General features: G+C 40.3%; 1 protein-coding gene across 2 annotated transcripts in view; it reads right to left on the bottom strand.

Moving 5' to 3' along the window:
* SLC6A15 (solute carrier family 6 member 15) overlaps positions 1 to 14,315 on the bottom strand; it is a 58,757-nt gene extending 44,442 nt beyond the window's left edge. For both annotated transcript variants that reach the window (XM_008051981.1, XM_021709523.1), the window contains exon 1: positions 14,047 to 14,315. The gene's annotated coding sequence lies outside the window, so the exon portion shown is untranslated. The remainder of the gene's footprint in view (positions 1 to 14,046) is intronic.
* Positions 14,316 to 14,926: the final 611 nt, after the last annotated feature.

The following is a 14,926-nucleotide window of genomic DNA, read 5'->3' as shown; positions in this document are numbered from 1 at the left end:
CTCACCTCAGCCTCCCAAAGGCGCGGGACTACAGGCTGAGCCACCGAGCCCGGCTACAGTCTTTTAATATAAGTAGAATTTATAGGTTTTTTAAAACTTTTATTCCTGATATTGGTAAGAGGGTTTTTCTCTGATTGTTTGGACCAGACTTCCTAATATTTTCACTACAAAATCAACTCAACATTTTCTGTAATTGTTGCTCCACCTTTCAACACTTTTTGACTCCCAAACAATTGTCACAACCTCTTTTCAAGTTACATCTTAATGGATGTTTCCAGTGAAAATATACAAAGATGAAATAGCAGGCAGGCACTTGCATCTTAGAAATGAGGGAGGACTCAAACAGACTTGCCTGCATTGGCATTTTCCAAAAGTTGAATATTCTATGATAAAGTACCACAACACAGTAAATTATCTCCCTGACTTTGACAAATACAAATTTTATTTAAGAAAATATTCTTTAAAAATGAACGAATATGATCAATGAACTTTAAATTCATTATGGATTCAAACAACAGATATTTTCCTAATTTCTAAAATAAGATAGAAAGTGAACACTATTTGAATAAAATCAAAATGTTGCAGTTTGATCAAATGTGTCACTTCATATAACCCTTACTACAATGAAGATACTAAACTGTGCCATCCCAAAGATTCCCTCTTACTTCCCTTTTATAGCACATGCATTTGCCTGTTCCATCCCTAACTTTTGAAACCACAAATCCGTTGTTCATTTCTATAATTAAGTTATTTCACAAATGATTCTGTGAATGAAATCATGAAATATGCATTTCATATTTGCAACACAAGAAAAACTGGCAGATGATTAGTTTACAGTTGTGAAATCATTGCAAAAGGAAAAATATAAAAGATTTGAGGAAATACTGAAATAATAACCTTGACAAATATAAAATATCTCTAACAGTATAGAATTCAACCTAAAAAATTATTTTGCAAATTGTGTCCCACTTTTTTTTTTTTTTTGAATTGGAGTCTCACTCAGTTGCCCAGATTGGAGTGCGGTGGCCGCTCCGGCCACCACAGCCTCGACCTGCTGGGCTCTGGCGATCCTTCCGCTTCAGCCTTCCAGTTAGCTGGAACTACAGGCACGCGCTACCACGCCCGGCTTTTTTTTTTTTTTTTTTTTTTTTTGATTTATTGTAGAGATGAGGTCTCGCTTGCCTAGGCGGGTCTCGAACCTGAGGCTCAGGCAATCCACTCACCTCGGCCTCCCAAAGGTGCGGGATTACAGGCTGAGCCACTGAGCCCAGCTGTGTCCCACTTTACATAAAATTTTTGCATTAAGTAAAATGATAATAAAAATCACAGAGCCAATCAAAAGGAAAGGAACATTTTTTTTACAAATGACAATACAAAGTCACAGTGTGTACTTCATTAAATATATGTTTTTTATCCAAAAAGATGGACTACAACATACCTATCAAAATGATTAACTTTTTTTTTTTTTGAGTCAGAGACTTACTCTGTTGCCCAGGCTGGAGTGCAGTGGCACGCTCACGGCCACCACAGCCTTGAACTACTGGGCTCAAGTCATCCTTCCGCCTCAGCCTTTCAAGCAGCTGGACTACAGGCATGTGCCACCACCCCTGGCTAATTTTTTTTTTTTTTATTGTAGAGACAAGGTCTCGCGCCAAGTTGCCCAGGCTGGTCTTGAACCCTTGAGCTCAGGCAATCCTCTCACCTCCACATCCTAAAGTGCTGGAATTACAGGCGTGAGCCACCACATATGGCAGAATGGCTAACTTTTTAATGTAATAATACAAAAGATTGATGAGGACATGAAAAAACTAAATAAATCATACATTGCTGGAGAAAATGTAAAATGGTAGAGCCATTCTGAAAAAAAGTTGACAGTTACTTTTAACACTAATAATGGACTTAGGGCCAGGCATGATATCTCATGTCTGTAACCTCAGCACTTAGGGGCACCGAGGAGGGCAGATTGCTTGAGCCCAGTAGCCTAGTTAAAGACCAGCCTAGGCAACATAGCGAAACCTCTGTACAAAAAATCAAAAAATTAGCTGGTGTGGTTACATCCACCTGTAGTTCCAGCTACCCAGGAGGCTGAGGCAGAAGGAAGGTCCGGGTCCAAGGAGGTTAAGGTTGTCCTGCACTGTGATCGTCATGATCATTCCACTGCATAACAGAGTGAGCAAGAGAGTTGAGACCCTAACTCAGAAAACAAAAACAAAAACAAAGCAAAACAAAACAAAAACACTAATAATGGACTTATAGAGACCAGCAACTACTCTTTTCGGTATATAACTAGATAAATAACAACTTTAAAAACTTGTACACAAATGTTCATAGCAGCTTTATGCATAACAGCCCAAAGCTGGAAACTACTTAAATGTGCTTCAATGGGGGAATGTTAAGTCATGCCACGTTTACACCATAAAATACTAGTAGGCAATAAAAAAAGAACTATTGATATATGCATGCATAAAGCTTAAGGACAAGATGCCGAATGGGAAAAATTAAAACATAAAAAAAGTTCATTTCAAAAAAATGCATATTTTATGATTTCATTCACAAAGCATTTGCGAAATAACAATTATAGAAATACACAACAGATTTGAGATTTCAAAAGTTAGGGATGGGGCAGACAGGTGCATGTGCTATAAAAGGGAAACAGGAGGGAATCTTGCGGGATGGCACAGTTTAGTATCTTCATTGTGGTAAGAGTTATATGCAGCTACACATTTGATAAAATTGCCTAGAGCTATGCAGAGCTATGGGGGGGGTGACTGCATAATTTGAAAAAGTTCTAAGGATTATACTAGTGTCAAGATGTTGGTTTTGATATTGCATTGTGTTTTATAAAAGATGTCAAAATGAGCCGGGCTCGGTGGCTCAGACTGTAATCCCGCGCTTTGGGAGGCTGAGGTGAGTGGATTGCCTGAGCTTGCGGGTTCGAGACCCGCCTGGGCAGCGAGACCTCATCTCTACAATAAATAAAAAAAAATCAGCTGGGCGTGGTAGCGCATGCCTGTAATTCCGGCTACTTGAAAGGCTGAGGTGGAAGGATCGTCGGAGTCCAGCAGGTGGAGGCTGCGGTGGCCGGGAGCGGCCACTGCTCTCCAGTCTGGGCGACAGAGTGAGACTCCAAGTCAAAAAAATAAAAAAATTTTTAAAAAGATGTCAAAATGGCAGGGGCTGGGTTAACAGTGCACCAGACTTCCCTGTGCACCTTCCTATGAAACTGCAGTTATTTCAAAATTAATTATAATAATAAAGTAACTTCCATAAATTAGAGCATATTTTTTGTTAAATTCTATGAACCAAAGATGGACTTTTGAATCTTAACTTAAAAAAAAAATTTTTTTTAAAGATTTCAAATATTTCTAAAATAGACAAAAAGTCTCTTAAGCACTTAAAGTTTTCTTAAAATATTGAGACCACCACAGACTTAGGCACTATGTTCATTTTCTGAGGCTGCTATAACAAATTGCTTCCAATTTAGGGCTTAAAGTAATAGAAATATATTATTTCATTGCACTGGAGGCCAGGATCCAAGAAAGTTTCAATGAACCAAAATTAAGGTGTTGGCAAGTTGGTGTTTCCTCGGGAGGCTCTAGGGAAAGTCTGAGTCTTGGTTATTCCATGTTAAAATAGTGCCCAGAATCTTCCAGGTACTGGTGGCTGCTGGCCTTTCTCAATTTGTGTTCGCCATCACTCTAATCTGTTTTTGTGGTCAAATTGCCTACTTCGTCTTTGTATGCTTAATCACCCTCTGCTTCTTTTTTTTCACCCTTAATTTATTGTATTTTATTTTTTGAATCAGAATCTAACTCTGTTGTAAAGGCTAGAGTGTAGTGGCACAATCATGGCTCACTGCAGACTCAAACTCCTGGGCTCAGGTGATGCTTCTGCCTCAGCCTCCTGAGTAGCTGGGACTATAGGTACACGCCACCACACCCATCTAATTTTTTTAAATTTTTTGTAGAGATGAGGTCTTGCTATGTGACCTGCACTGGTCTCAAACTTCTGGGCTCACGAATCCTCCTGTCTTGGCCTCCTGAATTGCTGGGATTATAGGTGTAAGCCACCATACCCAGCCTGCCTCTTTCTTATAAGGACACTTGTGATGGTATATAGGGCCCATCTGGATATTCCAAAATAATATATTCGCCTCAAGAATACATCTCAAAAGAACCCTTTTTCCAAATTAGATAACATTTATAGATGTTAGGGAGTAAGAAGTGAGCATATCCTTAAGAGTATTTATCACTCCACAACAGGCATATACTATTTTTTAAGCTTATTTATATATTTTTATTATCATGTCTTACAGAAGTATGAATTTGAAAGCATTTAGCATGCCTTATTTGTCTTCTTAGAATGTCAAGTATGATTTTGTTTTTGAGTCAGAGCCTAAATCTGTTGCCCAGGCTGGACTGCAGTGGCACACTCACGGCCACTGCAGCCTTGACCTGCTGGGCTCAGGCACGCCTTCTGCCTCAGTCTTCCAAGTAATTGTAACCACAGGTGCATGCCACCATGTCCAGCTAATTTTTTTTATTTATTGTAGATATGAGGTCATAAAAAATTGCCCAGGCTGGTCTGGAACCCCTGGGCTCAGGCAATCCTCTCACCGCCACCTCCCAAAGTGCCAGTGTGAGCTACCACACCTGGCCAAGTATGTCTTTTTAGAGTTACATGCTGTCATCGCTTATTTGCTTAAATGAATGCCAACAATTCCTTCCAATTCTATAAATACTTGCTACTCTTCTCATAAAGAGATAAAGTCTATCTTCCCTTCTATATCTGAACTAACCTTGAGCACGTTTTAACCAGTAGACAGCAGAAGTGATACTATGCAAGTTACAAAACTAAAAACGTTGGCAGTTTCTGTTTTTCCTCTTCTGTAAGCCAGACACCATATAAAATGGTCCACCTGTCCTACTAGAAATCATATATAGAAAGAAAGTCTCAGCCAGCAACTAATTTTTCCAGTTATCTAAGCCGAAGCCCTAGGCATGAGAACAAAGATACAAGTATTTTAGCCTCAGTTCAACCGCCAGCTAACACCAATTGGAACAGATAAACCACCCGAGTTTACTCAACCATCTCACAAAATATTGTGAAATAGTAAATCATTATTGTTTTAAGACACTATGTATTACAATGGTTTGTTGTGTGGCAACAGATAACCAAAACATTTGCTTATGGAGAAGATGCGTAAATTACTTATTGGATTTAACTGAAAGTATAAATACCATACTTTAAAATATTGCCCAAGAGTCTGTTCACAGTGAGGCCAGTCTTATGTAGAAGCGTTTGTGGCTTAGGTTTTTAAATACACACAGTGATTTTGATTATCTTTTAATCACAAAATAAGTATTGACGTTCAAAGCCACATTTAGTCAGTCTTATGTAAAGTCCCATATGGTCAATCTCATGTTTAAGACATCTCGTATATCAGAAATGAAACAGGAATTATCACTGTAAAATCTACAGACATCAAAATGCTCATAAGGGAATTACTAACAAAAAGTCTACATATGTAATGAATCAGTTCTTTAAAAAAACAGAAACTACTACAACTTACCTATGAAACAGATCATTTAACAGTTGTGTAACTAGCTATTAAGAAATTTGAATGCATAATTATACAACCGTCACAAATCCCCAGACCCATGATTTCACTGGAAAATCTCACCAGACATTTTAAGACTTAATACCAACCCTACAGCCTTTTCAGACAATAGATAACAGTACAATTCTCATTTCATTTTAGGAAGCTAGCATTACGCAGTTACCAAAAGCAGAGAAAAACAGTATGAGAAAAGACTACAAATAAATATTAATTAATATAACCACAAAATTCCTTCACACAACACTAGAAGACAGAGCTCAGCAATATATAAAAGGAATTATATACCATGACCAGGTATTCAAGACTGGCTCGATATTCAAAAATCAATATGTAACAGTAATAACAATAACAACAACAATAATAATAATAACAGGCTAAAAGGAAAAAAAATCACACAACCATATTAACTAATGCAGAAAAGGTATTGGACAAAATTCAATATCATGTTCAAAAATTTTCAAAAAATAGAAATAGAAGGGAACTTTCTCAACTTGACCAAGAGTATATATAAAAAATAAACATTTGACATTATATTTACTGATGAAAGACTAAATGATATTTTGCTAGAATCAAAAACAAGATAAGAATGTTCACTCTCACATTCTTATTTAAAATAGTATTAGAAATTTTAACCAGTGGAAAAGGCAATAAAAAGAAAACACAGCCATCCATTAGTAGTATCCCTGATGGATAGGTTCACAGACCTTCCATGAAAATCCTCAGATGGTCAAGTCCTACAGTAAGCCCTGAGGAACTCTCAGATACTAAATATTGACTTTTCATATGTATGGGTCCTGCATCCCACAAAGACCATATCTTCCATTTGCATTTGGTTGAATCTGCAGACACAGAGCCTGTGGATATGGAATGATGAGTGTATAAGGTTTACAGATCTAAAAGGAAGAAAACCTCTTTTCATGTTTGCAGACAATCAGATTGTCTATGTTGAAAACTCTAAGGAATCTATAAAAATACCTCCCAGAATAACTGAAGTCAATAAAGTCACAGGATACAAGATACACATACAAAAATCATCTGTATTTCTACATGTTAGCAATAAACAAGTGGACACAGAAATTTAAAATATAATAGCATATACAATCACTAACAAAATACATGAAAATATAACAAACATAAACAGTACATTTTTGCTGAAAACTACAAAGTGCTTTTAAGGAAAATGAAAGAAGATCAAAATACAGTAAGTCTCCTACATATGAACAAGTTTCACTCCAAGAGCATATCCATAAGTCCAATTTGTTCCTAAGTCCAACAAGGTTAGCCTTGGTACCCAACTAACACAATTGGCCAAATTGTACTGTAGTGTACTATTTGTTTATAATGTGTTTTCACACCAACACACACAAAGTAAAGAAAATTTTTAATCTTATAGTACAGTACCTTGAACAGTACAGTAGTATATAGTACAGCATAACATCTGTCATACAGGGCCAGGCATCCAATGGACAGGCAAGAAGAGTTACTGACATAGGAGGGAGAGGAGGTGGGAGATAGTAGAGTTGAAGGATCATCAGCAACAGGGACGGAGAGCTGCAATTTCACTCATGTCTACTACTGATGGCACAGGTTCTGGTTCCTTGCTGGTTTCAATTCTATTTACCTTCTTGAAAAAATGGTTCAGTGACGTCTGGGCAATAGCTCTTCTTTTTCTCATTATAGATAACACAGTAACACCAGATTGCATTCTGAATAGCTGCTACTCTTGTGTCCCATTTTACATTCAGGTTCTGTGTCTCAAAAAACTAACAGTGCCTCCTCAAACAAAGAAAATTCCTTGTTATATCCTCTGTCGTGACTCGCTTAGACTCTTCCATTTCTTCTACTTCCTCTTCTCTCTCTTCATCCTTCCTCTGGGTTTCCAGTTCCATCAGGTCTTCACTAGTAAGCTCTTTGTATTGTACAGCAAGGAGTTCAGGGAGGTCATCCTCTTACAGATCTAGCTTCAGCTTCTCGTTGAGGGTCACTAAGTTACTGAAGACCTCTTTGGGCTCCTCATACATCTTCTCAAATTCACGGAAATCATGTACAAACTGCAGGCAAAGTTTCTTCCACATGACAATGTATGCCAATTGTGTGAACTAACTTACATGAATGAACATGTAAATGCATGTTTGCATCTTTGGAAGTGCGCAACTTGAAGATTCATATGTAGGGGACTTGCTGTATATGGACAGACATACCACGTTCATGGATTAGAAGGCTCAAAATAGTGACTATGTCAATTAACTCTAACGTGATATACAGGTTAAATGCAATTCCTATTAAAATCCCAGTAAAATTCGTGTATAAACAAGATTATTTTAAAATGTATATTAACAGGCAAAAAATAAGAACAGTGGCCAGGCGCAGTGGCTCATGTCTGTAACCCCAGTACTTCGGGAAGCCAAGATCAGAGGATTGCCTGAATCCAGGGGTTCCAGACCAGTCTTGGCAACTTGGTGTGACATCATCTCTACAACAAATTTTTTAAAAATTAGCCAGGTGTGGTTGCACGTGTCTGTGGTACCAGCTATTTGGAAGGCTGAGGCAGAAGGATCACCTGAGCCTAGCAGGTCAAGACTGCGGTGGCTGTGAGCATGCCACCGCATTCCAACTTGGGCAACAGTGAGATTTCTACTCAAAAAAAAAAAAACAGCTAAACTATTTTGAAACAAAAAATAAAGTGGGAGAAATGAGCCTACCCAATTTCAAGACTTATTGCATTGCTACGTAATGAAGACTGTGTAGGGAGGGCAGGAGGCTAGACAAAAATCAGTGGAATAGCAAAGACTACCCATAAAGAAGTACAACAAATATGTCCTACTGATTTTTAATAAAGGTATAAAATCAATTTTAATGGAGAAAGGATAGCCCTTTCACCAAATGATCCTGGAACCAATTGGAAATCCCTAAGCAAAAGTATAACCTCAACTTAAACCTCACTACCAAAATTAACTCAAAATGGATCGCAAAGTTAAATGTTAAAAATAAAACTATAAAAGTTTTGGGAAAAAATCATTGGATAAAATCTTTGAGATCCAGAGCTAAACTAAGAGTTCTTAGGCATGACAAAAGCAGAATTCAAAGCAAAAATTGATAAACTGGGTCTCAAAATTTAAAACTTTTATTCTGTGAAATAGCCTAAGACGATGTTAAAAACAAGGTAAAGAGTGGGAGAAAATATTTGAAAAGTACAAAAGATTGGTATGTAGGTATTATAAACTCTTAAACTCAACCATTATAATTAAAATTAGAAAATGGATAAAGGAACATTTCACTGAATATTTTATACGAACAAGCACATGGACTGAGATTCAATATTATCAGCCATTGAGGAAATGAAAATGAAAATCACAATGAGATGTTGCTATATACCTATCAGAATGGCTAAGAAATAGTGGCAACCAAATTCTAGCAAGGAAGCGGAGAAACTGGATCCTTGATTAATTGCTGGTGAGAATGTAAAATTGTCTAGTCACTCTGGAAAATAGCTTGGCAGTTTTTTAAAAAATGAAACATCCAATTACCATATAATTCAGCAACTGCACTCCTGGGCATATTATCTCAGATAAATTAAAATATGTTCCATAAAACCTATAAAGGAGTGTTCACAGCACCTTTATTCACAATAAAATTTTCCCTAAATTGAAAATAATCCAGATGTCTTTCAATGGTGAACAGTTAAACTCTGGCATATCTATACCATGAAGTACTACTCAGCATTAAAAATAAACTACTGATAGACACAACTTAGATCCATCTATATAGAAAAGTATGCTGAGTGAAAAACAGCCAATTCCAAAATGTTGAATACTGCTCGATTTCATTTACATAACATTCCTGCAATGACTAAATAAACATGGAGAGGTTGCCAGGAGTTAAGGAGAACCTGGGGCAGGAGGGATGTGGATGTGGTTATAAAAGGGCAACCTAGGGAAGCCTGATGTGATTAAACTGTTCTGTAACTTGACTGTATCAAAAACAATATTCTCATGAGGATGTTGCAGTATAGTTATTGCAACATGTTACATTTGCAGGAAAGAGCTCACAAGAATTCTGTGTTATTTCTTAACAATTACATGTGACTCTACAACCATTGCTAAATTTAAATTTTAAAAAAGCAGGACACTCATTTTTTATGCTGGTGCAACTGACTAAATGCATTTAATCCACTACTAAGTCTGCTTTTCAGATATTATTTTGTTATTAAAAATGTTGAAAGAGAAAATTTTCTTGCAATTCAGAAACAACAAAAAATTCATGGAATGATCAAACTACCCACTGACTTTTGCTTACTACTTTGATGACATCTGATGTGTGAATATTACCCTACCAAGGATGCTTATTTGCTGCTGTTTTCATTTCGTAATATTTTAAATTTATATTTTGAATAAATATTACAATAATATGACATTAAAGGGCACAGAGTAAAATATTATCTTTCCACCCTTTCTTCCAAGCATGCACAATACCACTTCTACTTTCCTATAAAGTAACCAAATTATTTCAAAAAGTTTCTGTATATTTAAGCTTATATATACAAACACACACTGCATTTATATTCATACTAAAGTGTTTTCTCTCTACACCCACAAACTGCTTGTTTAATATAATTGTTACTGTGTACTTAATTCCACATCTTGGTTTTTCACTCAAGAAAAATTTTCAAAAACTTTTTATGCAATTTAATAGTTGCATTTTTTAAAATAGCTGAATGACATTCCTTGGCATGTCGTACAGTTAAATTATTTAAATCATTTCTGATAATTTGCTTCTACAATGTTCCAACAAACCACTCTGTGTATCTTGCATGTCTGCAGAATATGTAGAACTTCCATATCTGTAGAAAAAATTTCCAGAGGTGGAACTGCTTAATCAAGAGGTATGTGCTTTTAAAATTTTGTGCTTTTTATAATTTCTTATGTGCTTTCATAATTTTGATATATATTGACAAATAGTTCTTTATTAAAAATTGTGTCAATTTTCACTACCATAAGCAGTGTATGAGATTGCCTGTTTCCCTTTGCTCTCTTCAATACAATAAATAATCTCTTTGATCTTTGCCAATCTGATAGCTGAAAAACATTCCCAGAATAAGTATTCCATTTAAAGATAACAATCAGTTAATCTTATATCAGAAGATATCTTGGCACATTAATCACAAGGAAATAAAGTGACCTTCAAGGATGAACACATCTCTACCCTATATCAAGTGATACTGTGCATTTAAAATAACCCTGTATCCCGGTTTATTCTAAGGGCTTGTTATTTACAGAGAAAAAGATGAGAGTTATTAGTCAAAGTTAATATTTAAGCACATAAGTTTATCCAAAGAAGGCTTACTAAAGACTGTCTGAAGAGTAGTGTTATAAGCAAATTGGAAATAAGTCTAAAGATCTCTGCCACGTAATCATGAATGTTTCTCATGCATCAGACCATCCCTATAGTTTTTTTTTTTATTTTGTTTTTTTAAGTAGGATTTATTGAGAGGGCAGAAAAGCTGCCCCATGCATGTAGTTTTTAATAATGCTTGCTGAGAAACCATTTCAAAATCTACTCTGCATAAGAATATATCAATATATCCAATCATGCATATATATGCTATAATAATTTGTTTTTAACTTTTAGGACAGAGTTTATTATCGAGAAGGAAAAAGGAAGATTCGTGGCAGAAAGAACTGCCATGAGCCAATTTCTTGAAAAAGAAAATCCATGCTTTTGCTCCCAACTAAAAGCTAGATATAGCTACCTAGTTATTGATAATCTAATGAGGGTAAGGCACTGGTGGAAAGATTATCGTCTTTTTCAAAACACACGTTCAAGAGCTCAAAGGTGAGCTTAACACCTTATCCTTGATGAGTTAAGGGGTGAGCTTTTTACCTTCAACAGGAAACCTGAAGGATTTTTAGTGGTCATTGTGCTAAACCATGAGCTGAGACCTGGGCTGTCCGATTCTTACATCAGATGGGAATTTTTTGATTAGCTGAGGGGTTGAGGGGAGGGTCTGGCAGGTCCACATTCCAGTCAAGCCAGCAGTAAATATGTATAAGAAAAACATCTGGACGCTTCCTAAAACCTACCTACAAAAAATTTAGCTATGCCTAACCTGTACTAACTACCCTTGTAGGAATAATTAACATACTCTTCCACAAGAAGTTGAGAGGTAAATGGAAAATAACGTTTTGGGAAGCTTTTGATAACCCACCATGGTCTCCTTCCGCTCTGCTATTCAAAAATCAGTGATTCTTTCAATTGCCTAGATGATAATCCCAGAGTTTAAAGGAATGAAAATCTCTTCCCTACTCATATGCAAGTTTTATTTTATGACAGAAGAGGCATATTTTCTAACAAGGATACAGTAGAATTTGAACTATGATCACTGAGTAAAGTAATAATTATAAACATGGAGTTTAGACTTTAGTAACTCTGATTTAAATGTTTCAACAATTGACAAGCAAGATATTTCAAATACCTAAGTTATCCAATTTACAATTCTCTATTATTTTTTATGTATTAGTTGGGTCACCGAGTATTTATGTCCTAGAAACATGTAATGTTTCTTAATTCCATTAAAATGTTACCTCTTGAGTTAGGTATATTGGAATTATATACTAATTTTTTAATCAAGTGCAATCAGAAAAAGAAAAGCTTATCAACAAACAGTAAAAGAGTATCTTCCTTTCAAAATTCGATTAATTCCTGTCGTCCTGAAAAAAATAATACATTTAAAGTTTAAAATGGCCAATAAATTCAATTTCAAATTTTGGGGGGTAATATACTCCAACAAATAGACATGGATCATTGATGGGAGAATAGAAAGAGCAACAACATATAAATATAAAATTGTCTGATTCTGATGGTCGAATATCTCGAATTGAACATGAGATAAATCCACATACTGTTCAAAGAAAATCCAATCTACCATTAAGTATTTATGCGCAAATCGAATTCAACCCTTGGCACCTAAGATACAGGCAGATCTGCCTCTCACTGTTTTTTACAGAAATGAGGTCTGGGCGGGGTGAGGAGCTTGACGGGTCTGTGTCTGAAGAGAATAATTCCCCAAAGCAAGCACTTTGTTCCCGGCATCCCGGAAAAGCAACTGGGTTCTGACAGGTATAAAATGGCTTGTATACCGTGGTCGATGTGAGCCCAAACGCAGCACAGAAAGCAAACCCTTCATTCCTCCCGCACTTCTTAGGGAGTGAACCGCAAAAAAAATGGTGCGGATAAGAGAGAGTCTACCGTCTACCTTTAAGACCTGGAGGGGACCAGACCAGAAGCCACGGTCGCAGTCTCATTTGCATAAGCACCCAAACACTGCTGACGTCACCGGGCCGAGTCCGGACCCCGCCCCGTCGTACTCCAGCCGTTCCCCGCGAGGCAGGAGGATGGCAAGGGAGAGCGAGAGTCGGGAAAGCGCGAGCCTGGAGGGCTTCGCTCTCCTCGTACCCACGTCAAACGCTGCTGCGGGGCTCAAAGGGCACTAATTCCAACCCCAACAGCCTCTGCCACTGGGTGGGTCATGCCAGCCCCCGGGACGCCTTGAGCGTTTTGATTCATTCCTGTGCGTAAAGCTAGGGCGTGATGGCAGACTGCGAGGCTTCCCCGATACTCAAAGCCTTCCGCTCGGCCACGCACAGGCCAGGCGAGTGAAGGAAAGGTTGAAACGATCTGCGCTTCCGACCCCTTCCCACCCTCTCCTGTACATGCTGGCACCACCAACCACCTCACCGCCACACTCTCAAAGCCCAGGATGCGCAGAAACATACCAGCTGCGATTTCCCCAGCAGCCACGTGCCTTGCGCTCCGCAAAAGGCCCCCTGTGGACCGTGTGCCACAGTGCACCTCAAGCCCAGGGGACTTGTGGTCACGTGCAAACAGTCTGTCTTCGGTCTGCGTCTCCTGCGGTTGCAAAAGCAGCCAGAAGCAAAGTAGGAAGGAGGCTCGCGGCTCTCCCCGCCCCGCCGCCTACCTGCACGAGGTTCTGCTTCCTATGTCCCACGAGAGCACCTATCTCCGCCCCGACCCTCCCAACTTGCCGCTCGGACTCGGGCCCCACCCTTCAGCCCCGACTGGAAGAGGGCGCCAGTAGGTCTCTGGGGATGCCCGGAGCAGTTTCCTCCGCGGAAGGAAGGAAGGATGGCGGCACGTTTCGACCCATGTGCTTTCAGCGCAGCCTCTCGCCCCCCGCGGGTGCACAGGTGCAGAACGCGGAGTACAGAGGGGGCCGAGCCCAGCTTCTCCCTCCTTCCCTCCCGGAGCTGTGAGCCACCTTCCCTCCTCCCACCCCAGGACGCAGTCTGATTCCTTCCTGGGATCTATCCGTCCCTTCCTTTCCAGTCCTTGTCCCAGGGCTCCCGGGTTGCTCGTGGCAATCCCCACCTCACCCCAACCGTGCCCTTAGCGAAGGATCGTGTCGTTACCCTGCGTGTGTCTGGTCCCAGCGCCCCCGGCTGCTTTCACGTCCGGGCGGCAGCCACAGCAGCCGTCGCCAAAGGGTAGGGTCCAGGTGGCGAAGGCGGAGGCCTCGGAGGAGCAGTCTGGGGAGCAGCCGCCGCTGGCCCGGGCGGGACCTGGGGCTGGGAGGGAAGGGTCGCTGTCCTGCGGGCTGGCACCGAGGGACTCGCGAGCGCCCGAGTGTCTGCCGGAGAAACAGCACGGGAGGCGGGTGCGCGCGCGTGTGTGCGAGTGTGAGTGAGGGAGGGGGTGACGGAGGCGCCCACGTGCCTGGCCCGCCGGCGCTGCGCCGCCAACTGGCTGCGGGGGCGCCGGGGAGGCTGTGGGCGGCGGCGGCGCGTGGGGAGGGAGCCGGGCCCCACCTCCCTAGCCCTGCAGCCCCTTGACGCAGAGGCCACTGCGGCTGCCCCGCCACGTCCTCCCCGCGCCGGGCCTCGGGATGCGGAGTGGAACTGACAAAGCCCGCGCCCACGCCAAACCAAACCCATCCCCCTGCCATCCCGAAAGACGGGCGCCGGTTGCCCGTCCCCCCCACCCCCACCCCCACCCCCGGGCCTTTGTCTAGGCGAGAACAACAATAAGAGTGGTCCTGCCTCGCACTCTCTGGGCACCCTGCAAGAGTCTGCCATGGAACTGGAAGAAATGGGTGACCCAGAGAGCCCTTTTCCTCTAGCTTTCTCCCCAGGCCGGCCATTTACATCTTTTGCAAAAGAGAAGCCTTTGGGCCTTGCCTTCAGCTTCAGGCGGTGGCCTGATAGCGCTCAGGGATTCTGGCCAGGTTATGAAAGGCGGGTTTTAGAAAGCTGGTCCTCACCCACCCTGTGTTGGTCCCTCAGCATCGCACTC

The sequence above is a fragment of the Carlito syrichta genome, unplaced genomic scaffold (genome assembly GCF_000164805.1).
Source record: "Carlito syrichta isolate Samal-C Ts95f unplaced genomic scaffold, Tarsius_syrichta-2.0.1 Scaffold249753, whole genome shotgun sequence".
NCBI lineage: Eukaryota > Metazoa > Chordata > Mammalia > Primates > Tarsiidae > Carlito > Carlito syrichta.
This window is presented reverse-complemented; position numbering and strand designations above follow the sequence as displayed.